Source organism: Triplophysa rosa, linkage group LG14 (assembly GCF_024868665.1).
Source record: "Triplophysa rosa linkage group LG14, Trosa_1v2, whole genome shotgun sequence".
Taxonomy (NCBI): Eukaryota; Metazoa; Chordata; class Actinopteri; order Cypriniformes; family Nemacheilidae; genus Triplophysa; species Triplophysa rosa.
Window position 1 is genome coordinate 21024268 of NC_079903.1, and position 22941 is coordinate 21047208.

The following is a 22941-nucleotide window of genomic DNA, read 5'->3' on the forward strand; positions in this document are numbered from 1 at the left end:
CCTTCTGGTCGATCTGTTGGTTTCATTCTCCTAATTAGGTTTGAAGGCAAAACCGATATTGGTTTTAGTCTTTATGCACTTATAAACTTGTATTTATGCTATTTATAATAACTGGTCCGACGCGAATCCACTCCGAGTGGATGGCGAGGCGAACTGACCAACATTTCCGCCAAACGCTAGAGGTATTCAGCCAATCACTACGCACTGCTCAACTGGCCAATCAGAGCACACTGTGCTTTCCAGAGCAATGAGTTTTGTCAAAATCGACACGTTTTAGAAAGGCGGGGCATAGAGGAGCTACAATAATGTTCGGTATTTTCAAAATAATGAGTTTTTCCTCCTTAAAACCTATAAACACATTGTATTGTATTGCACCAAAAACACAAGTTAATGTTTTTAATCATGTCATATGACTCTAAGCAGACCAATCACAAAAGACTAGCACAGCTCAACCATTCACAGCGTTTTGAAAGGAGGGACTTCATAAAACCAGGAACTCAACAGCCTGTTTTCTGAGAATCAAGTGCTGCATCCGAAATCGCATACTGTGACATGCAGTACGTACTGAATTTTAAGAAGTTTAAGAAGTTTTACTATTCATGACTCATTTTTGCCTACTGTATAGTAGGCAATTTCGGACACAGCGAAGGTGATCGTGTAAAACACAGGTGAAACATATAAAGCCTTTTTTTAATTCAAACATAAAGACCAATTGTTTAGCACATCACAAATATAATAAAGACTTTAAAAATAGGCAAAATAGGACCCCTTTAAAACGTGTTTTGCTCTGTGCAGTTTTAATCAAAACTTGAGGTTGTGGCATGTTAGTAATATCATTTCTAGGTTGCTTTGGGTTTTAGCCACTAATACAAGTAAAAGTGCATTGTGTAGAAATAATACATGAATATCAACTTTTTCCCTCATTGAATACTTTGTGTGGGTGAGGTGAAACCAACTTATTTTTAGCCCACACAGGTTCATTCAACTCAAGGTTGTCTCTGAAAAGAATATTACTGACCTCTAGTGGTTAAAATCACGTATTTCGGTGTACAATACGCCCAGTAATGCATTGTGACTATAATGGTATTGTTTGAAGATTTATAGTATAGTTTATTATAGACATAAACAAACACAAGATTCACACAGTGGACAAAAGCCTATGGGAATGTTTATGAAAAACTGGTGGAAACAGCACATAGGGAAAGAATTTATTGGAATGTTTAAAACTAGAGAGAGAATTCTCAATATTCCTTTAAATCCTTTCAGTGTTTTCCTAGTTTTTTTTACTTTTTAATGTGGGCACCACTCTAGGAACCCATATAACAAGACAGTTACTATAAGCACTACATGGATAGCCAAGATGTGCCAATTTAATAACACATTTTTTTACTAAATTTTTAAGCAAAGAAACATGCTTTAACCTAAGATTTAACACCTAAACTTAAGCAATTAGCAAATTAACAAAATGAGAGAAGAAACTGTTGTTATGGGGTCATCTAGTGGCTAGAACAGCAGTACAATAAATTAGTACTGTATGTTAAGCTATTTTTAATTTTCAATACAAAGTAAATGGCTATATGCCAATAGCTGTAACATTTCGCGCAGTAGCATTTTGAGTGTTTCCTTCCATGGAAAAACATGTCATGCAGAATTTAATGACCAGCACACTTTTATTGTAATAATAATAAAAACTTAGGCCAACATTACACACATAAAACATTTAGATTTCACATGTACAGAATTGTCAAGATATAAACTAGCCTTGTTGTAGCTGTCACTGAATTAAAGTGTTTTGTGTTTAAATTTCAGTTACTTCACGAAAGCATTTTGTGGTGAATGTATTTTGTAATATATATTGTGAAATATGTGTTTGGTGATGTAATGTTAAGCCATAATAATTTTGGTAAAGGTGACACCTACAGGTCAGCGAATTTAATGTCAGTTTGAGCATGTCACGTGTTATGACCTTGTGACTTTAGAACCACGAGGAGAAAAGCATGGATTCAGTGTCTGACTTAAAAAGGAATATTTGAAAATTAAGCACTAATGTCTCCTGAAATTCTGATTGGATGATGCACACGTTTTTCACGTTGTCTATGGTGTATGATGCTGACCCTTTGGAAGAAAATATAAAGCGTTAAGACATCAGTTGAAGCGTTCATGTTTTGTTTTATAATCAGAAGAAAACGTTTGGGAGCCGTTATACTTGTTATAGAAAAACATTATAGATCAGTATTAACCTTCATAGTTCTATATGTTCTATGAAAACATGGTAAAACGTTGCTGTAGTTTTGCTGCAGGTTTGCCAGTAATTTACTGTAGATGAATTTACAATTTTGCTTTAAACATAAACTTACTTAGTTCTTGTATTTTCTTTCATAAAACAAGACTAAATATCTTAGGTCACTTTTCTTGTTATGTAAATGTACCGTAATTAAAGAAGTATTTTAGAAATACTGTAGGCTAGAAAACAAGACAAAAATGCTTAGGAAAAATGTCATTTTTTGCTAGAAAGGCTAGTAATGAGACAAGTCTATTCTTGCTCATATTGAATCTCAAAAGTCAAAGTGTTTAAAAGTAAAGTTTAACTCAAATTGAAAACAGTAGGAAAGTAGTATTAAGTGGTAATTAAATCTACAGTAACTGGCAAACCTGCTGCAAAACTACAGCAACGTTTTACGGTGTATGTTTAATAGCACATATAACAAAACATTATTATTACTCAGATATCATTAATTATATGAAGAAGCATTCTATCGGTTAATATACAGTATACACTGTAACACAACCACATAGGTCAACTGAACAAAAGTTTAATAACATATAAACTTTGGCATTTAACTGAGCATGTAAGTAAAACAACAATAATGAATATATCATTTCTGTGACAAAATAATAGCACCCCCAAATGCACTCATATATTTTTCTCCTAAATAGGTTTTGCATAAACTTTAACACTTTCAAACTTACGAGCTACTTTTACTTATGCTTTTACTAAAGATACATACAATACAAATAAAACATATAAATGAAAAAACAAGAGCAGTTATTATCCAGGAGCAATTCAAAGGTCAACAATTCAAATTATACCGCAGAATAATATATACAGTATGGTATCTAAACCCTTTACACAATTCACAGTACTGATCCTCATCCTACAGAGGTGTATAGCACTAGGTTTTAGCAAAGCATCTTATTCTGTAGGGCTGGCCTCTTTAGCACCTAAAATTAAACAATAGTTAGGGATGCACGGATGAGCTCTAACGTCACCCGAATCCGCCGTCAGAATTAAATCACCCACACGCCGCCCACTATCATTTCTATCATTTTGATATCCGCACCCAACATAGTCACATTACATTTTTTTTAACAAAGTAATAATTTTTGAATTTGGCGTTTGATAGTAAACTCATTTCACTTGTTCATTTCACAAGAATGTATAGTACTTGTTTTACACGTAGGGAGAAAGGTGTATGTTTTATTTGTTTCGCTGAATGTTATGAAGAAAGATGAAGATTCAGTCAGTGCAGGAGAGATGATATATTTGGTATTTGTTGTTTGATGAGAAAAATCTTTAAGATCAATTTAGGCTCCATTGCTGCTTAAATGGACCCCACGACACAAGCATGAGAGCCTGCATAGAGCTTGACAAAAATTGAGTTTTAAACACGTTCACATTTTAAAATGTTGAAATGTGCTTAGTGTTGACATTGATGATTTATCTCATCCGACCACGACCCACCCACAATAAATCACTCATAGTTACACTAAATATTCACATTGTAATTTGTGTTGACGTGGTAAAAATATTTATTTTATATTTATGTCATTCTTAATGTTCGTTTTGTTCACTGTTGTCCTCGATCCTCAGCACCTAAAATTAAACAACGGTTACATTTTCTATTGTATTGTTTTTAATTATACACTTTAGCTTAAATTATTCTTACGTTGTGGATGTTCTTGTTGTCCAGGGTTGATCAGAGGACCTAAAATTTACATTTACACTTTTCATTTTTGTTATAGATTGTGTTTACGTGGGATAATTTATACAATAAGTCTTTCTTACATAGTTCAAATTGTTCAGGGTTGGCCTCTTCAGCACCTGAAATGAAACAACAGTTAAATGTTCTATTCTTGTTGTTAGAATTTATACTACACTGGTAATAGTATAAATTATACCTTTTCTTAATTGGTTAAAATAGGTTGGGGGTTAAAAAAAGATCTTAAAATTACTAACTTGAATTAAATGTTATTCATTGTGATTGTGACATTTTGCATGTTATTGTCCATAAGAGAAAAGCATATTCAAGATATGTTCAAGCACCTTTTAATACTGGCACTTCTTAAAAAACCTGTGTAAACATTTTAGCCTCTTTTTGTTGAGCCTCAATGTGGGACATAATGTGTGTTATTTTCCAAATGTTCCTCAGAGGAAGAAGCCAGTTTTTCCACTAAGCCAGAGGCGGATTAACCATATGGGCAATTGGGCAAGACTTTAGGGGCACCAAATAAACCCGCAATACAAAATATATTTTTATAAATGTACATAAGCACTTGATTTTTAAGACTTAAATCACGCATCTGCGCTAAATAGGCGTGGCACCATGTGCGGGAATACCCCCACTTTCAGATAAAAATGGTTCCGTCCTCCGCACTTTTTCGACACACCTCCGCCAATATCCCCGCCCATGTTATCTGGTTAGTTACATAGATTTGAGTGAATTAACATTCAGCCAATCACAAGTGACTGTTATGAGGCGAGTCGTCTTTCGTGTACACTTTAATCTTCAAACAGATGGAAGCGGGAACGATGCAGAGCGCATTGTTGTAGCGGAGACTAAAAATGCGGGGATTAGCACTGATTAATAAATGTATATATACATGGCATGCGTCAGAAATAAGATGTATAGTGCCGATAATGTCTGCTAATAGTACGTGGAGGTAAGGCCACTATTTAAGGTCCTCCAAACCTGGGTTTTAAAGTGAAAGTGAAGAACGGTCGGTGTCATCACTATAGCAATCAATTCATACCTGTCCTTTTTAGTGGAGTACACTTTTATCTTAGTACTTATGTGATCGTTTAGTAAGAAGAATATACACATACTGTGCTTAAATAGAGTGTTTGAATAGCTGTATAGCAGTTAAAATAGTAACAATAACGTTTCATGTTATTTTTATGAATAACCTTGCTATACATTGTAATCTGGTGAATGCCACTTTGGTGAATTAAAGTCCCAATGTCCTGAAAATCTGTACATTGTTCCATTGTCCCCCTAATGTGAATACATACATACAAACTATAGTGTGTGTGTGTGTGTCCCTGTACCTCCACTTTGTGGCACGCACAACATTTACACCTGTTAAAAAAATGTTAGTGATTTTTTTCACTACATCAAAACCTGAAATGTAACATTACAACACAAAGCAGGTGCCCCTTAACTACAGTAGGCCTAATTGTTAAAAATGCTTGATGAAAAGAGTTGTTTTTTGTGTTCTATTCTACAAAAGTGTCATGTTAATGTGTAATTCTTGTAAAATAGTATATTGTAAATTGCTGAGTTTCATTCTTATAAAATCTTTTAATATATAAATCTTTTAATGAGTGGATTCTTGCGTGTGGGTAGGTGGGTTGATGGGGGGGCACCTCTGGGGCTGTTGCCCAGGGGCACCATGAGGTCTTAATACGCCTCTGCACTAAGCAAACCCTTTTCATCACTAAGTTAAAACAATTCTCACCTGTATACAGTATATATGAATATACATGAAAGACAATGGACTGTAAATATTACAGTCCTCAGCTGCCACACTGACATAACCTTATGAAGAACCCAAGTACCCTTAAAAAATTTTATCAGTAATAAACTTGTTAAACATTAAACTTTGTTGTAGGAATGGCTGTAGTTCCTGCAAGAACTGGACACAGAATAAAAATTAAACCAAAATCACACTTCTTACTGGTAACTGGTAATAGTGTAAATTATACTCTTTAGGATTTCTTACGATGTGGAGAGTGTTGTTCAGCGTTGGGCCTTACAGGACCTTAAAATAAACAACATTTTAATGTTTAGTTTTTGTTGTAATTACTTTTGACATGGAATAATTTGTACACTTTAAGATTAATACATGCTATAGTTTCTGCACAAACAAGACATCGAATAAAAAATACATATTTCTTACATTGTTGATGTTCAAAACAAAACAAAAAAATTCAAGATAAGATGTGCCGAGGAGGGATGTTGAGTCCCACAAACTGCTTTAAAGGGATCCCTGACTAGGAAGACTTGTATGCCTTAATATGTTGTAATAGCCTTAAATTATTAGCATTTGTCATTAGAAACAATTTTGTAATTTCTTTAAAAATGAAATTCATGAAAAAAATTAATTGTTCGCCAAACAGTCTACAACATATAAATGGCAACGGCAAGGAAAGCCATTACTAGCCATTACTTTTCCTTGCATGAAATTAAAGACTAACAAAACTAACACATTTTCTGGGGGAAACCCTGTTACTGGAATAGTAAACATTTTTCTAATTGAATATGGGCTAGGTGACTGCTCTCTTATTTTATAAAAAAAAACCTAACTTGACAGTAGGCTACTTGACTGTCTGCTCATTCTAACAAAACCACAATGCCATTGTTTTAATTTACATTAAAAAACATGATTATGAAACTCTTTGGAAGCTTCTATGAGATACTGTAGAGGAGAATGGGGTAGGCAGCATTGCAGCATTGAACTGATCAGTTATTAATTTTGCTTCCCATTTTTTAGTCTTTTGTTTGGCCACCTCAAGTTTAAGAAATGTCAGGTGGTGCTATGTATTTGTATTATATGTATTATTTTCAGATTTTGTAAATGGTACATTTGTTTAATCCATTTGTTCTTGCACTTCAATTCAAATGGACTTGACTTGAGAGGATTCATGTTCATTTACAATGTTTTGTGAGGTTTTGTTTCAACATTTAATAGATGAATTCCCAATAGATTTATAGGTATCATGAGTATGAAGTTGCACCTGCACCCAGTGGGAAAATGTGTCCTCTGTATTTACCCTAACTATGTAGGAGCAGTGGTAGCCATGCCAACCTGGGGACCAACTCCAATTCTGAGGTGCCTTGGTCAAGATCAAAGACAGGAGTATCTGATACGTAGTATATCAATAGCATGCATGTTGTTTTAGAGTAATATAATATATTATACCACGGGGCTGTTGAATGCTTCATTCTGATTGGCTGACGAACGTTCGACGGGTGTGCATTATTTTTCAGTTAAACGCACACCTATGAAGTAGTTCCAGATTTGTCGACCGAATTACAGTTCCATATCACTGCGCCCAGTTTGCCTACTGTCCACCACTGAATACGTTTCTAACAATAGACAAAGTGACAGGCAAATTCCATTGTCTGAGAAGAAATAACTTAATATTTATGGACAGCATGAACATTTGAACAACAATGGCGAGAGCACTGTACAGGACTGTTCAGACGAAAAACTAAAGCATGTATCAAAGGTAACGGCAAACTACATGACACAATCAGCGGGTTAAAGATAAAACACGAAGCACAAAAATAACAAAAACAACATCTTAAACTGGTCTGTGGAATGGGTAAACGGGACTTAAAACACACAGCAGGAAGCTTTCTATGCCACTGAGAGAACCGCAGCTGGCGCAAAAACCTCCGTGTTGTGGAGTGCAATAAACGAGGAGACAAAAACGAAGATGTGTCGGGTCCGCTTACTCTCCACTTTAATATAACTCTCACACCGAACAGCGAGTCAAGTAAAACCACAGCACACACATCACGAAACAGGAACAACACAACTAACTCCTCCCTCCCTTAAAGGTACAGTACCTTGGTGAATGTCTCCCTTCATATTACTTGTGGTTCGCCACACAGGCCCCCCCAGAATTCACCCCTAAAAACAGGCCAGACCGAACATATACCCCAAATAAAACATAGGTCTCCATGCATACTTGCAAAACAGAACAGCGTTTACAGTGTATATAAAAGTCAACGGAGAGAGGGGGCGGATCAGGCGGCCATAACGGCTTCGCTTAGCAGGAGAGGGGCGAAGGGGCAGGGCAGGGGCCGAGGCTAACGCAGGGGGGCGCCCTCGCCGAGGAGGCTGGGCCAGCTGAAACGGCTTACCAATATCCACATGAGCAGGCTTGAGACGGTCTATCGCCACCCGCTCAGGCCTGCCCCCCATATCCACAACAAAGTTCTTAGACCCTCCCACCAGGACGCGGAAGGGTCCATCGTAGGGGGGCCGCAGCGGGGTACGATGGCCATCGTGGCGGATGAAAACATACTTGGCCGACGGTAAATCCTTGGGCACGTAGGATTGGGGGAGGCCATGGTGAGTCGTGGGAATAGGAACAAAAGCATCGGCAATGTCCCGGGACACAGCCCGATGAGAGGCCACAGACCACTGGGCCGTGGCATCCGGAAGAAACTCCCCCGGAACGCGCAGAGGCTGGCAGTACACCAACTCGGCCGATGAGGCTTGCAGATCTTCTTTGGGGGCGGAGCGAAGGCCAAGCATGACCCATGGGAGGCGGTCAGCCCAGTCGCAGTTCGTAAGGCTGGCCCGTAGCGCAGCCTTCATGTCACGATGAAACCGCTCGCAAAGTCCATTGCTCTGTGGGTTATAGGCTGTGGTACGGTGGACCTTCACCCCCAAGACCTCGGCGACCGCAGTCCAAAGCTCCGATGTGAACTGCGGACCTCGGTCCGAGGAGAGGTCAGACGGTGTACCGAAACGGGCCACCCAAGCCATAATGAACGCCCGGGCCACTTCAGCTGATGTAGTCGAGGACAGGGGAACCACTTCTGGCCACCTGGTAGTCCTGTCCACCATGGTGAGGAGGTAGGTGTAACCACGGGAGGGGGGTAAGGGGCCCACCAGGTCCACATTCACATGATCAAAACGTCTCTCTGGCACTTTGAAGGGTGCCAAGGGGGCTTTGGTATGACGAGTCACCTTTGCGCGCTGGCACGCCACACAGGCAGCAGCCCAGGCCCTGACGTCCCTCCGCAGGCCTGGCCAGACGAACTTGGCCCCCACCAGCTTGGTAGAGGCCTTCACCCCCGGGTGGGCAAGGCCGTGGATGGCGTCAAAAACCTTACGCCTCCAGCCAGCAGGTACTATAAGGCGCGGTTGGCCAGTGGAGACATCACAGAGGAGCGTAGCGTTGGCCGTGTCAAAAATCACATCCTCCATGAGCAACGCCGTGGGGGCTGTCCTGTAGGCTTGCACCTCAGCGTCCGCGTTCTGATCCACCGCCATAGTAGCGTAGTCGAGGCCCAAGTGGACGGACCCAGCAACAGCCCGGGAGAGGCAGTCGGCTACGAAATTGTCTTTACCGGCCACGTGCTGAATGTCAGTAGTAAACTCGGAGATGGCAGAGAGCTGATGCTGCTGTCGACCAGACCATGGTTCCGAAGACTTGGCCATAGCAAACGTCAGCGGTTTGTGGTCCACAAAAGCCGTGAAACGCCGGCCCTCCAACAGGAACCGAAAATGACGGGTGGCAAGGAAAAGACCCAGGAGCTCCCTGTCGAAGGCGCTGTATTTCCTCTCGTTGTCACGGAGCTGCCTGCTGAAAAAGGCCAGCGGCTGCCAGGCTCCGCCCACCCACTGTTCACACACCGCCCCCACGGCGTAATCAGAGGCGTCCGAAGTAAGAGCAACTGGGGCGGTCGGAGACGGGTGCGCCAGCAGAGCAGCGTTGGCCAGCGCGGTTTTGGCAGCATCAAAAGCCTCCGTCATCGCTGGGGCCCAATCCAACACGTCCGCCGGCCTCCCACCCCGCAAGGCGTCGTATAAGGGTCGCATGAGGTGGGCCGCATGGGGGAGGAAACGGTTGTAGAAGTTCACCATACCCAAGAACTCCTGCAGGGACTTCACAGTGCGTGGGCGTGGGAAACTGGCGATGGTGTCCACCTTTGCCGGGAGGGGCACGGCCCCCTGTGGGGTGACGTGGTGGCCGAGGAAAGTGATGGACGACCGGCCAAACACACACTTAGCCGGGTTAAGGATGAGACCATGCTCGTTGAGCCGGCCGAATAGCTGCCGGAGATGCGTCAGGTGGTCGTCTGCGGACGCGCTGGCCACGAGAATGTCATCCAAGTAAACAAATAGGAAGGGCATGTCCCTCAGCACAGAGTCCATGAGGCGCTGAAATGTCTGCGCTGCACCCTTGAGGCCGAAAGGCATCCGCAGGAATTCAAAAAGGCCAAAGGGTGTGATGACCGCTGTCTTGGGGACATCCTGCGGGTGGACAGGCACCTGGTGGTAACCGCGCACCAGGTCCACCTTCGAAAAGATGGTGGCGCCGGCTAGGTGGGCGGAGAAATCCTGTATGTGCGGCACCGGGTACCGGTCGGGGGTGGTGGCGTTGTTCAGGTGTCGGAAATCACCACAGGGCTGCCAACCACCATCAGCCTTGGTCACCATGTGTAGGGGGGAGGCCCACGGGCTGTTAGAGCGGCGCACTATGCCGAGGTGCTCCATGGTAGCGAACTCCTCCCTGGCGATCACGAGCTTGGCAGAGTCGAGGCGCCGGGCTCGTGCATAGACCGGGGGGCCAACCGTGGTGATGTAGTGCTCCACGCCATGCTGAGCCACTGCCGATGAAAACGTGGGCGTGGTTATGTCAGGGAACTCAGCCAGCAGGCGTTGATACAGGTCCCCGGTGGCAAGCGTATTCGACAGACAAAGCGCCCCCACCCCTCCAAGCGTGCAGGGGTACGAAGCAAAAGAAAGGGCGTCGATCAGGCGGCAGTTTGTAACATCCACCAACAGTCTGTAAGCGCAGAGGAAATCCGCCCCCAAGAGCGACGTAGATACGGCGGCCATTACGAAATCCCAGCCGAAACGCCGCCCGCCGAAACACACTTCCACATACCTCGTGCCATAGGTACGAATGGGTGTGCCGTTGGCGGCGTCCATCGGGGGGCCATGCCCGCCAGCCATAGTGTCCACAGTCATCGCCGGCAGGATGCTGCGTTGAGCCCCAGAATCGACCAGCAGCCGCCGGCCAGACAAGGTGTCAGTGATGAATAACAGCTTGCAGTCACGGCCAACACCCATAGCTGTTAATGAGCGCCGGCCCTGGCTTTTCCCTGGGCTCTAAAACTGCAAGGCTGACGACACTGCTTGGCCTTGGCCCCAAACCTGGAATGGTAATAACACCACCCGTCCTCACGCTGTCGGCGAGCCGTCACGGCAGCTGCAGTGTCCAGGTCGTCCTCCGGGGGGCCAAGCGGGGCAAACGAGTGCTGGGGGGGCAACAGCGCATGGACAAACTGCTGCCGGTTGGCGAGGAAAATCCTGTCCGCCTCCACAGCCAGTGCCCGGTAGTCTCTGGAGGAAGGGAGGGGGGAACTGGCCAGCGCGGTGCGCACGGGTACTGGAAGCTGCCGCAGAAAAATGTGGGCGAAAAGGAATGAGGGATCCGCTGCGCCCAGCACAGCTAGCATCCTCTCCATTAACTCGGACGGCTTGCTGTCGCCAAGGCCGTTCAGAGACAAAAGGCGGTCTGCTTTCTCCAGCTCCGACAGTTCAAAGAGCTTCAACAGGAATGTTTTGAGTGCGTCGTATTTGCCGTCAACCGGAGGAGCCTCTAACAGCGCCATAGCCCTGGCTGTCGTCGAGGCATCTAAAGCCACTACCACGTGGAAATATTTTGTCACGTCCTGTGTTATTCCTCTCAGCTGGAACTGGGCCTCGATGTGTTGAAACCACGGCCGTGGGTTGTGCTGCCAAAAGTCCGGTAATTTGACGGTTGCGGCACAGGTAGCACCGACATTAGCCGCGCCGCTAGCAGCAGCATTTTCATCACCGTCGTGGTGTGACATAATTCAGTCGTATCCAACTCGCGTCAGGGTCACCACTTGTGGAGTGCAATAAACGAGGAGACAAAAACGAAGATGTGTCGGGTCCGCTTACTCTCCACTTTAATATAACTCTCACACCGAACAGCGAGTCAAGTAAAACCACAGCACACACATCACGAAACAGGAACAACACAACTAACTCCTCCCTCCCTTAAAGGTACAGTACCTTGGTGAATGTCTCCCTTCATATTACTTGTGGTTCGCCACAGTGTCACTTTTTTCTCTTAATACTTTTCTTATACAACAGGGGTGTTAAATACGACGAAAACAAATCAAATACAGATACTTGACTTTTCACTCTCAGTGAAGCAAGTCTGTCTTCCTCTCAATCTCGGAAAACTGCATATGCAGGCTCAAGCAACGCCTTCAGATGAGATGTGTAAGAAATTAGTCCTACCAGCAAGTGCATTCCGGGACAAATACCATACAAATGTCTTGAGATAAAACATCGTAACAATGTCTTGTGTTATCGGAACAACGTACGTCTTGTGGTGTTGTGACCGTGGTATAAGCGGAATAATTGACTCCGGTCCTTTCAATTATCGAAAGTTAATGCACACCTGAGGTGTAACTCCGCTTCGCACCGTGGCCGCATTACCACCTCGGGGTGTGCATTAACTTTCGATAATTGAACGGCCCGTCGTCAATTGTTCCTTACATAATTATCTTTGTGCTTAAACAATAATCAAAAGGGTACACCGTTGGTCTCCCACCATATGCGCTTCATCAGCACAAATGATCTGTCCCTAAACGTTAAATCCAATCCACCATACCCCCTGATTTTTTTTTACAACTCAAGTACTGGGTATAGCACTAGGTTTTAGCAAAGCATCTTATTGGCCTCTTTAGCACCTAAAATTAAACAATAGTTAGGGATGCACGGATGAGCTCTAACGTCACCCGAATCCGCCGTCAGAATTAAATCACCCACACGCCGCCCACTATCATTTCTATCATTTTGATATCCGCACCCAACATAGTCACATTACATTTTTTTTAACAAAGTAATAATTTTTGAATTTGGCGTTTGATAGTAAACTCATTTCACTTGTTCATTTCACAAGAATGTATAGTACTTGTTTTACACGTAGGGAGAAAGGTGTATGTTTTATTTGTTTCGCTGAATGTTATGAAGAAAGATGAAGATTCAGTCAGTGCAGGAGAGATGATNACTTGTTTTACACGTAGGGAGAAAGGTGTATGTTTTATTTGTTTCGCTGAATGTTATGAAGAAAGATGAAGATTCAGTCAGTGCAGGAGAGATGATTGACAGCACAATGCAATTTTTTCCTCACACCATACACAGTATAGACATATTTGGTATTTGTTGTTTGATGAGAAAAATATGTCTTTAAGATCAGTTTAGGCTCCATTGCTGCTTAAATGGACCCCACGACTGCGTACACAAGCATGAGAGCCTGCAGCTTGACAAAAATTGAGTTTTAAACAAGTTCACATTTTAAAATGTTGAAATTGTCATGACTCTGCCTCATCATGTCATGTCTATTTTTGTTCTTGTGGCAGAGTCATGACAAAGCCTTAGGTTTAGTGTGAGAAAGACATGGCATTGTTTACTATTGACATGCCATGTGCTTTCTCGTGTCTCGTCTTTGGCCCTGCCCCTCTCGTTCCCTGTATAGCTTTCCTGCTGTGTCTCATTACCCACACCTGTCCCTTGTTAATTAGTGATGCTTTGAAAAAGCATAACTATTGTTATTCGAACATACTTCTTATTATTCTTGTTCCGCCAAAAGTTTGGCACGCTACTTGTCCCGCAGCTTTTAGCGTAGACCCATGAATGAATACATCAAATCCATGGGCCTATTCGGGAATGGTGTGCTATGACTTTTATAAGCGATCGGGGTGGGGGGGGGATGGGGTGCGATAGTGGGGCGAAAAACCACCCGAAAAATCCCATAGACTTAACATTGCGCCCAACTTTGAGGGGTCGTAGCACCGACCGAGGACATCGTAGAAACATTTGGATGATACACCATTTCAAGAGGCTATCAAGCTCTGTAAGAACATCACTCACAATGGGGTGTAAGTTGCACCCCTGGGGTGTAAGAGCCACCCAAAATGTCCCGTATACTTATAATGGCCCATTGACTCCCATTCAAAACCTAGATACAGATTTTTTTTTGCATTAGACCGGTGCTCGATAGAGGGGCGAAAAAACACCAGAAAAAACCCATTGACTTAACATTGCGCCAAACTTTGACGGGTCGTAGCTCAGAGCAAGGATTTCGTAGAAACGTGCGGGTTACCACATTTGAAGAGGCTATCAGGCTCTATAAGAACATACATTACATTGGGGTGTAAGTTGTACCCCTGGGGTGTAAGAGCCACCCAAAATTTCCCATTGACAGGAAGCATGCCCATATAAGGCGTAAAACCATCCCGTGTTGAATATCTTCACTTAGAGACAAGGGGGTGGGCTCATTTTATTCAGGCTACCAATCAGTGTCACATGATCATTATGAAGTTATTAAGCCACGCCCATAGCAACCATTTACAGCAACCTAGCAACCGATCCCATAGACTCCCATTATAAAAAGTCCATGTGGATATCTTTGCAACACAGTGTCGTAGAGACAAGGGGGTGGGCTTGTTTTACTCAGGCAACCAATCAGTGTCCCAGAATCATCATGAAGCTTCGATGCCACGCCCATAGCAACAAAACAGGTTAGCCTAGCAACCGTTTAGCAATACCTATATCTCTGCATCAGAACATCGTAGAGACACGGGAGTTGGTTCGTTTCACTCATAGCTTAGAGTATTATCAAGTGCAGATGCCAAGCCACGCCCATAGCAACCAAACATGTTAGCCTAGCAACCGATTAGCAATATGTATATCTCTGCATCAGAACATCATAGAGACACGGGGGTTGGTTCGTTTCACTCATAGGTTAGAGTATTATCAATTGCAGATGCCAAGCCACGCCCATAGCAACCAAACATGTTAGCCTAGCAACCGATTAGCAATATGTATATCTCTGCATCAGAACATCATAGAGACACGGGGGTTGGTTCGTTTCACTCATAGGTTAGAGTATTATCAATTGCAGATGCCAAGCCACGCCCATAGCAACCAAACATGTTAGCCTAGCAACCGATTAGCAATATGTATATCTCTGCATCAGAACATCATAGAGACACGGGGGTTGGTTCGTTTCACTCATAGGTTAGAGTATTATCAATTGCAGATGCCAAGCCACGCCCATAGCAACCAAACATGTTAGCCTAGCAACCGATTAGCAATATGTATATCTCTGCATCAGAACATCATAGAGACACGGGGGTTGGTTCGTTTCACTCATAGGTTAGAGTATTATCAATTGCAGATGCCAAGCCACGCCCATAGCAACCAAACATGTTAGCCTAGCAACCGATTAGCAATATGTATATCTCTGCATCAGAACATCATAGAGACACGGGGGTTGGTTCGTTTCACTCATAGGTTAGAGTATTATCAATTGCAGATGCCAAGCCACGCCCATAGCAACCAAACATGTTAGCCTAGCAACCCTTTAGCAAAACCTATATCTCTGCTTCAGAACATCGTAGAGACACGGGACTTGGTTCGTTTCACTCATAGGTTAGAGTATTATCAATTGCAGATACCAAGCCACGCCCATAGCAACCAAACAGGTTAGCCTAGCAACCGTTTAGCAAAACCTATATCTCTGCATCAGAACATCATAGAGACACGGGACTTGGTTCGTTTCACTCATAGGTTAGAGTATTATCAATTGCAGATGCCAAGCCACGCCCATAGCAACCAAACAGGTTAGCCTACCAACCATTTAGCTACACCTATATCTCTGCATCAGAACATCATAGAGACACAGGGGTTGGTTCGTTTCACTCATAGCTTAGAGTATTATCAATTGCAGATGCCAAGCCACGCCCATAGCAACCAAACAGGTTAGCCTAGCAACCGTTTTGCCCCATCTTGGGATTTTTGGTTCATTTTCTGTTTGTTAATAAAGTCTTGTGTTAACCCCTTCACCGCCTACCTGCATCTGGGTTCTTCCCTCACCTCAAAACGTGACAGAAATGTGCTTAGTGTTGACATTGATGATTTATCTCATCCGACCACGACCCACCCACAATAAATCACTCATAGTTACACTAAATATTCACATTGTAATTTGTGTTGACGTGGTAAAAATATTTATTTTATATTTATGTCATTCTTAATGTTAGTTTTGTTCACTGTTGGCCTCCTCAGCACCTAAAATTAAACAACGGTTACATTTTCTATTGTATTGTTTTTAATTATACACTTTAGCTTAAATTATTCTTACGTTGTGGATGTTCTTGTTGTCCAGGGTTTGTTTACATTTACACTTTTCATTTTTGTTATAGATTGTGTTTACGTGGGATAATTTATACAATAAGTCTTTCTTACGTAGTTCAAATTGTTCAGGGTTGGCCTCTTCAGCACCTGAAATGAACCAACAGTTAAATTTTCTATTCTTCTTGTTAGAATTTATACTATACTGGTAATGTACCCTTTCTTACATTGTTCTTGTTGTCCAGGGTTGGCCTCTTCAGCACCTGAAATGAACCAACAGTTAAATTTTCTATTCTTCTTGTTAGGATTTATACTATACTGGTAATATACCCTTTCTTACATTGATGTTCTTGTTGTGCAGGGTTGGCCTCTTCAGCACCTGAAATGAACCAACAGTTAAACTTTCTATTCTTCTTGTTAGTTGTTAAAAAAGCCCTAAATGCAATACTTAATTTAACCTTAAGAGGCTGCCATTTTCTCTTTTTTCGATGACGTAAAATGGTTGCACAGGCAAACTAAAAATTGCAGACACACTACTCAGTTCTTCCGTAAATATAAGGTGCTGTAAGATTAAAAAATAAGAAAGAAAGAAAGAAAGATGCTTTTTGTTGAATTTTCATAAATTTACATTTTGTTGGTCAGAAAAAATACAAACATAGGCCTACATATTAATAACCAAAAATAACCATATTAATAATCATTGTACACTTAATATACAAGATACTTTTTGCCATTATAAAATGCATTTAATCCAGATGTTGATACTGTCTCTCTCTCTGTCATTAGCTTACAGCGGCTGTTTGGTTGTTTAAACGTGACATTTGTTTGCTCAAATACAGAACCACAAGCATCTTACTGTGTTTATCAGTATATTCTCTGTCATGATCCTGCCTCACCTTGTTATGCTTTTCTAGTCTTGTGGCAGGGTCATGACAGTTCCACGTGTTTTGTTTGCTTGCTTGTCTCGTCTCCTGACCCCGCCCCCTCGTTTCCTCGTTTAGTTTCCCATCAGTGTTTCATTCCCCACACCTGCCTCTTGTAATTAACCCTTGTTAGTTTCCCCTATTTAATGCCCTTGTGTTTGCTGTCCTGTGCTGGTTCGTTTTGTATGGTAGTCTTTTTGTTCCTGTTGCCTTTTGTACCGTGTACCTGCCTTATCTTAATAGCTCATCACAGGGGCATTTACCAGTCTGTTTTTGAGGGACATCAGTGCATCTGTTTGCTCTTTACCCCAAAGCCATTCCGAATTCTTCTTTGTGAGGGACAATGCCATGATGTATTCTGTGCTCGTGCTGTAGTTACGCCCCCCTGCACGCCTTTTTCTTGAAATAATTAATAATTTGATCAAACTAAATACTCTTCGAAGATACGAAGAATGCAATACTACTGTATAGGTACTCAAGATTAATGTGAGATTGGCAGAAACTGCGTGTGACGTGTGTTACCTCATGTTTAATGGCATGCAGGCTTGTGTCAAAAGGACATACCGTCACCTAGTGTCCCTGTGTATTTATATATCTGATCTTATGTTTGACAGCTCATTTTACTAATCTATAGATGTATCTATATATGAAAAACTTGTGTGCCTTGCTGTAACATTAAGAGAATGGCTTTGGGTTACACTTACAACCTTTTGACGTCAAGCATTTGGCTATGCAGTTACATCAATTCATTAGATAATAATGGCACAAGTTTCATTTGAATGCATCAGATTTAAAATAAAAACATTCTTACCTTCATTTTTAAAGATATTCTAAAATGTAAGAAAACAAAGGATGAAATTTAGTGTCAGTGGCATTTTAATGTAGTTTAATGTAAATGAATACGTATTTTGTTAGGATTGTGCTGGACACTGTAACATAGTTTTAAGTTGAAGTGAAGTGATATCTGGCCAACCATGGTTTCCCATAGTCAGAATTTGTGCTCTGCATTTCACCCATCCAAGTGCACACACTCAGCAGTGAGACGTGAACACACACCGTGAACACATACCTGGAGCAGTTTATAGTTAATAGCCATATAGAAAGCAATCATATTAATTAATCCTATATGAACGGTCTTTTTGTTTGTTGTGGCTCAGTGGTTAGAGCAAGGCACTAGCAACGCCAAGGTCATTGGTTCGATCCCAGGGGATTGCACATAGTCAGAAACAAAAGTATAATACTATGCAATGTAAGCCGTGTTGGATAAAAGTGTTCTTTGATGTTTAAAAATCCCAATAAAATAATATTACAAATATATATATATTTATTTGAGAAATTGGACATTTATATGTTTACATTTATTCACATATTTTTTTTACCTACCAGTGTCTTCCATCCTTTTTGTTTACCAATCTGTAAAACAAAAAAGTATCAAATACATTCAACTTTTAAAATTAACTTGCTTACATGACAGATTTATAATTGACAGTTGCATATTTTTTCTGTGTACTTCAAATTTACTAAATGAACAGCTTACACAGATTATGTAGCCCAGAAATAATACACCAAGACATCCCAAGCATATTGTCGCTATACAAAATGAATCTGTGAAAGAAAATGTAGCAGTGGTACAAGAAGAAAAACAATTCTAACATCTTATTGGAAATGTTATATGATTATTATTGAAACTTTAAAACCAAATCTGAATGAAGTCCAGTATGGTATAGTACCAGTATAATTTTTATCAGGCTGTGGTGTGCAGTCTGTTCTTGAATCCTTGACGCTTGTTGTCACTAAAAATAAATAAGCAGACAATCTATATAAAACACAATTTAATGCATAATAAACACCTGAAGCTTACTTTTTATATATTTTTATCAAAATTGTCAAAAAGTCAATGAATACGGTACAACAACACAATATATACTATACACTTTGTATGCACTTTATATCAACTATATAAAGAATTGTGTATTCATGGTGTATACACCTTACAAGGAAGTTGCACTATTGACTTTACGCGGTTAAATTCTATTTCCGTATTTGACCAATGAAACACTCAACTTAATATCATATACAAGATTTGATATGAAGACAGAAAAAGCGCCATCTGGAGGCATCAACACCGCAGCAGACCCCATCAGGGTCAATATAGTGGTCTCCGACGGCCCCAACAAAGAGGTGGTGTGCCCACAGTTGCCATCTGCTGGGTTCTTGGGTGGCTGAATCGTTCTGTCATGATTTGCAAGACAGAACCCAGTCGCAGACAGCACTTTAACTCAAAAACTTTATTTGGAAAAAAAAACCCAAGAGGGGGAAAAACTGCAAATAAATCAAAGATTTTAACTAACTCAAAACTTGAAACTTCAAGGGCAGGTAGCTTGGGACAGGGACAGGAACCAGGACAATACAGCAGGAATGAAAAACGAACCAGCACAAGACAGCAAACACAAGGGTATTAAATGGGGGAATCGAAACTAGGAACAATCACATTGGGCAGTTGTGGGCCATGAAACACTGACGGGAAGATTAACAGTGAAACAAGGGGGCGAGGTCAAAAAACAAGATGGGAGACGGAAGAGACACAGCTTTCAGACACAGAACATTAGCCAACATGAACTAACAACGAACAACACTTCTGCTGTATTTATTAATCTTCATGTTCATTTCAGCATTTGCTAATAATGTTTTTAAATATAAAAAGTTGTATCTGGTAGATAAATAGCATTAACTAATTAATAAATAAATTATTTATAAATGCTGAGTATTCTGTATTGTTCAATGTTAATTCATATTTACTATGTTAACAAATACAACCTTTTTGTAAGATGTATACACAGTTATTTATCTCTTTATATATACATTTCTGTGGTGTAACACACATACTTGTATTTTTTGTACAGGTGTGGAAATATTATTCAGTTAAAAGTATGATTTAATTATCAATATAATCAATAAGTGTTTTCTTTCATTAAATCATTAAGCTGTGTGCTTTTATCATGTGCTTGCTATTTTACTCAGTGGAAAATTACTGCTGTGACAAGCAGAGTGAAACAGGAAAAGAGGGGGTGAAACCATAAATCTAACTAAGTCAGCACACACACACACACACACACACACACAGACTCACACAGAAAAGAAATGTTATGAATCAATCCACTGCATATGTTTTAAGTATAATCATGAGTTGTGATGTGTTTTAATGAATCATAGGATTAAGAAACAACGCTACATAATTAAAAGCATTAGATGATTGAGTGTTTTCTTTTTACTAAAAGAATGTTGGTATGTTGTCCGGCCACAAGAAACTGTCTCTAGGGAACACTCCCCGAAACTAGCGACTGACCACAGGATGTAAAACATGTGTTGTGAGAGATGTTGTTTTGCAGGAACTAACAAAAAAGGAGGAGTCAGAAGATGAGAACGACGTCAAATACTGAATAAATATGTGTGTTTTTTGAATAATCTGGGTTGTTGGCTTTTGAGAGAGTGTGGAGAGCGACTGACAACCCAAAGCTTTGTTACCCTTTTTACATCTGATAATAAAACTTCTGTTTAATTTTAGAGAACGTCTCTGTGCAAATTTTTGAGCATGCAGGACTGACCATTAAGTCCAACACAGGTCACGCCTCCCCTTATTTGGATACATCGGGTAACTGGATAAAAATGACAGCTGTTAGTAAGCTGATAAATACAAAGTATAAAATATTATGGAAATATTTAAAATATATATCTAAACAACAAACAAAATGTTCCGTTTAAATCTCACCCTTATGGTGGAATTTGCATATCTTCGTGTTGTCTCCAGTGTTCAGGATGTGGTCCAGTTCACATTCGTCATCTTTACAAAGGTATATTGTTTGATTGCATGACATAGAAAGTTGACATTTTGTCGATTCTAAAATAAAGTTGAAAGATTATTTTGGTGAGTTTAAACAAAATTCTAACATTCTACAATACTAATAAACATACAGTATGTTTGAACATATTTGACGTACTGTCTTCATGCTTGCATGAGATGTTACCAATTAGGTATTCAAAAAACTTTAGTGGTTTTGTCAGATTACACTCCTCAAATGAGTTACAAATCTTCGGATTTTGATTTCTTCCATGTCTCTCCAAACAATGTATATGTAGAGCTGTAAAATGTTACCAAAAAACTTAGTTATAATACAGTATCTGAATGTGTTTCATGTAGAACATTATAACAAATAAACTGCACTAAATCTCTGCAATATGTTTTTCAAATACACCAACAAGACTATATACACAAACACACAAATACACTTACAAATACACAAAAGTTACTAACAGGTCGCTAATGTGTCAAGACTCAAGAACATCTGTAACATTAATTAACTTGCTAGAAGTGTTCAGATTTTCATACAGTCCACACTAATTTTATAGTCCAACCCTAAATGAAAAGTGATGTGTAATAAACCGGACGTCCATTGTAGTGTAGCCATTTTTAAGCAACTTACTGTATATATTTGAAAGCACACAACAGCTTTGAAATAAGATTTTAGGTATGGCTGATTTGTCGTAGCATGAAACCATATTCTAAAAATATTTGTCATAGAAGGATACTACTACTTTATGAGTCTTAGAAAAGGGTTCCAGCCTTTAAAGTATTAATAGCTATAAATAGGCAAGCTCATGATGAGATAATCTTTATAAGTTTCTTTAAGATTTACAAGCAAAATTCACCACAGAGCAATACTGAATAGGGGAAGCTACAAGACTTACTTGGACAACTTGATAGGCTGATATTCCACTCACATGAATCGTTGCATTGTGTATCGTTATGCTGACATGTGATGTCAATTTTTTGAATGCCTTAAAAAAGTTAATTGATTATGTTATAATTAATTATATTAGAAGAAAATTTCCAGTAACAGTCAAGTTTTGTTGATTACATTAATGTAATTACAAATGTGTTTCAGCATATTTACAGGAAAAGAAAATGTAGACACATTGTAAGAGTAGTTCACCATACTTACTTGATAGGCAGACATACAATAGGCAAAGAGAGGTAAGTAGATACAGAACTTTCATTTTCATACCTATGAAAACTAATGAAATACAAAGGTAAAATATTAAAATTCAAAAAGAGTATATAGTTAACGAATAAATCGTACATGTGCCCTATGGTGTGACATAGACAAATTTAGAAAACAAACTGTTAATATTATACATTGTTTTATATTATTTTTATTTTTATTTATCATATAAAATAGCATAAGAGAGATTTATCACACGTCACACCATAGCACACATTTGCATATTAGTCTGTCAACTAGCTTTTTTTTTATTTTTTATCATTTGCGTTGCCAGCACATTGTTGAAATATTTTTTCTGAAATGATTTTGTAAATTCCATCTGTAAAGACAGTACCTTTTAATTTACCTTGCACTTATATATTAACCACTAGATGGCAGTATTCTTACAGAACTTATTTTCTGTGCACTAATTAAATAGACAGTTCACCCAAAAATGAAAATTAATTATATTCCTAATCCGTATGACTTTCATTGTTCTGCAGAGCACAAAAGAGAATATTTTAAAGAATCTTGGTAATCAGACTACACTGGCTCCCATTGACTCCCCATTGTAATCAGTGTTCTCTCGGTTTCAAACAGGCATAGCTTGTTAAAATAAAGTAAAAGTAAGGTAAAGTCAAATTTACTTCAGAAAACTGTGTGCAAAAATGAGCACAAATAACACAAACAATTAAGTAAATCTTACTAGTTTTTTTTTACAGTGTAGCAAGTTATATTATCTACGGAGCCCTTTTAGGGAAATGGTGGTGGAAAAA

The 22941-nt window shown here is 40.3% G+C and overlaps 2 long non-coding RNA genes across 2 annotated transcripts; both read right to left on the reverse strand.

The window, feature by feature from the left end:
* Window positions 1–3830: 3830 nt before the first annotated feature.
* Window positions 3831–4876, reverse strand: LOC130564583 (uncharacterized). The gene is made up of 3 exons (XR_008964283.1): window positions 4067–4876; window positions 3948–3986; window positions 3831–3874 (listed from the first exon to the last, which is right to left on the reverse strand). It is a non-coding gene; the product is annotated as an uncharacterized LOC130564583 (long non-coding RNA).
* Window positions 4877–16547: 11671 nt separating this feature from the next.
* LOC130564584 (uncharacterized) lies at window positions 16548–20754 on the reverse strand. The gene is made up of 5 exons (XR_008964284.1): window positions 20732–20754; window positions 18857–18919; window positions 18510–18539; window positions 17938–17956; window positions 16548–16582 (listed from the first exon to the last, which is right to left on the reverse strand). It is a non-coding gene; the product is annotated as an uncharacterized LOC130564584 (long non-coding RNA).
* Window positions 20755–22941: the final 2187 nt, after the last annotated feature.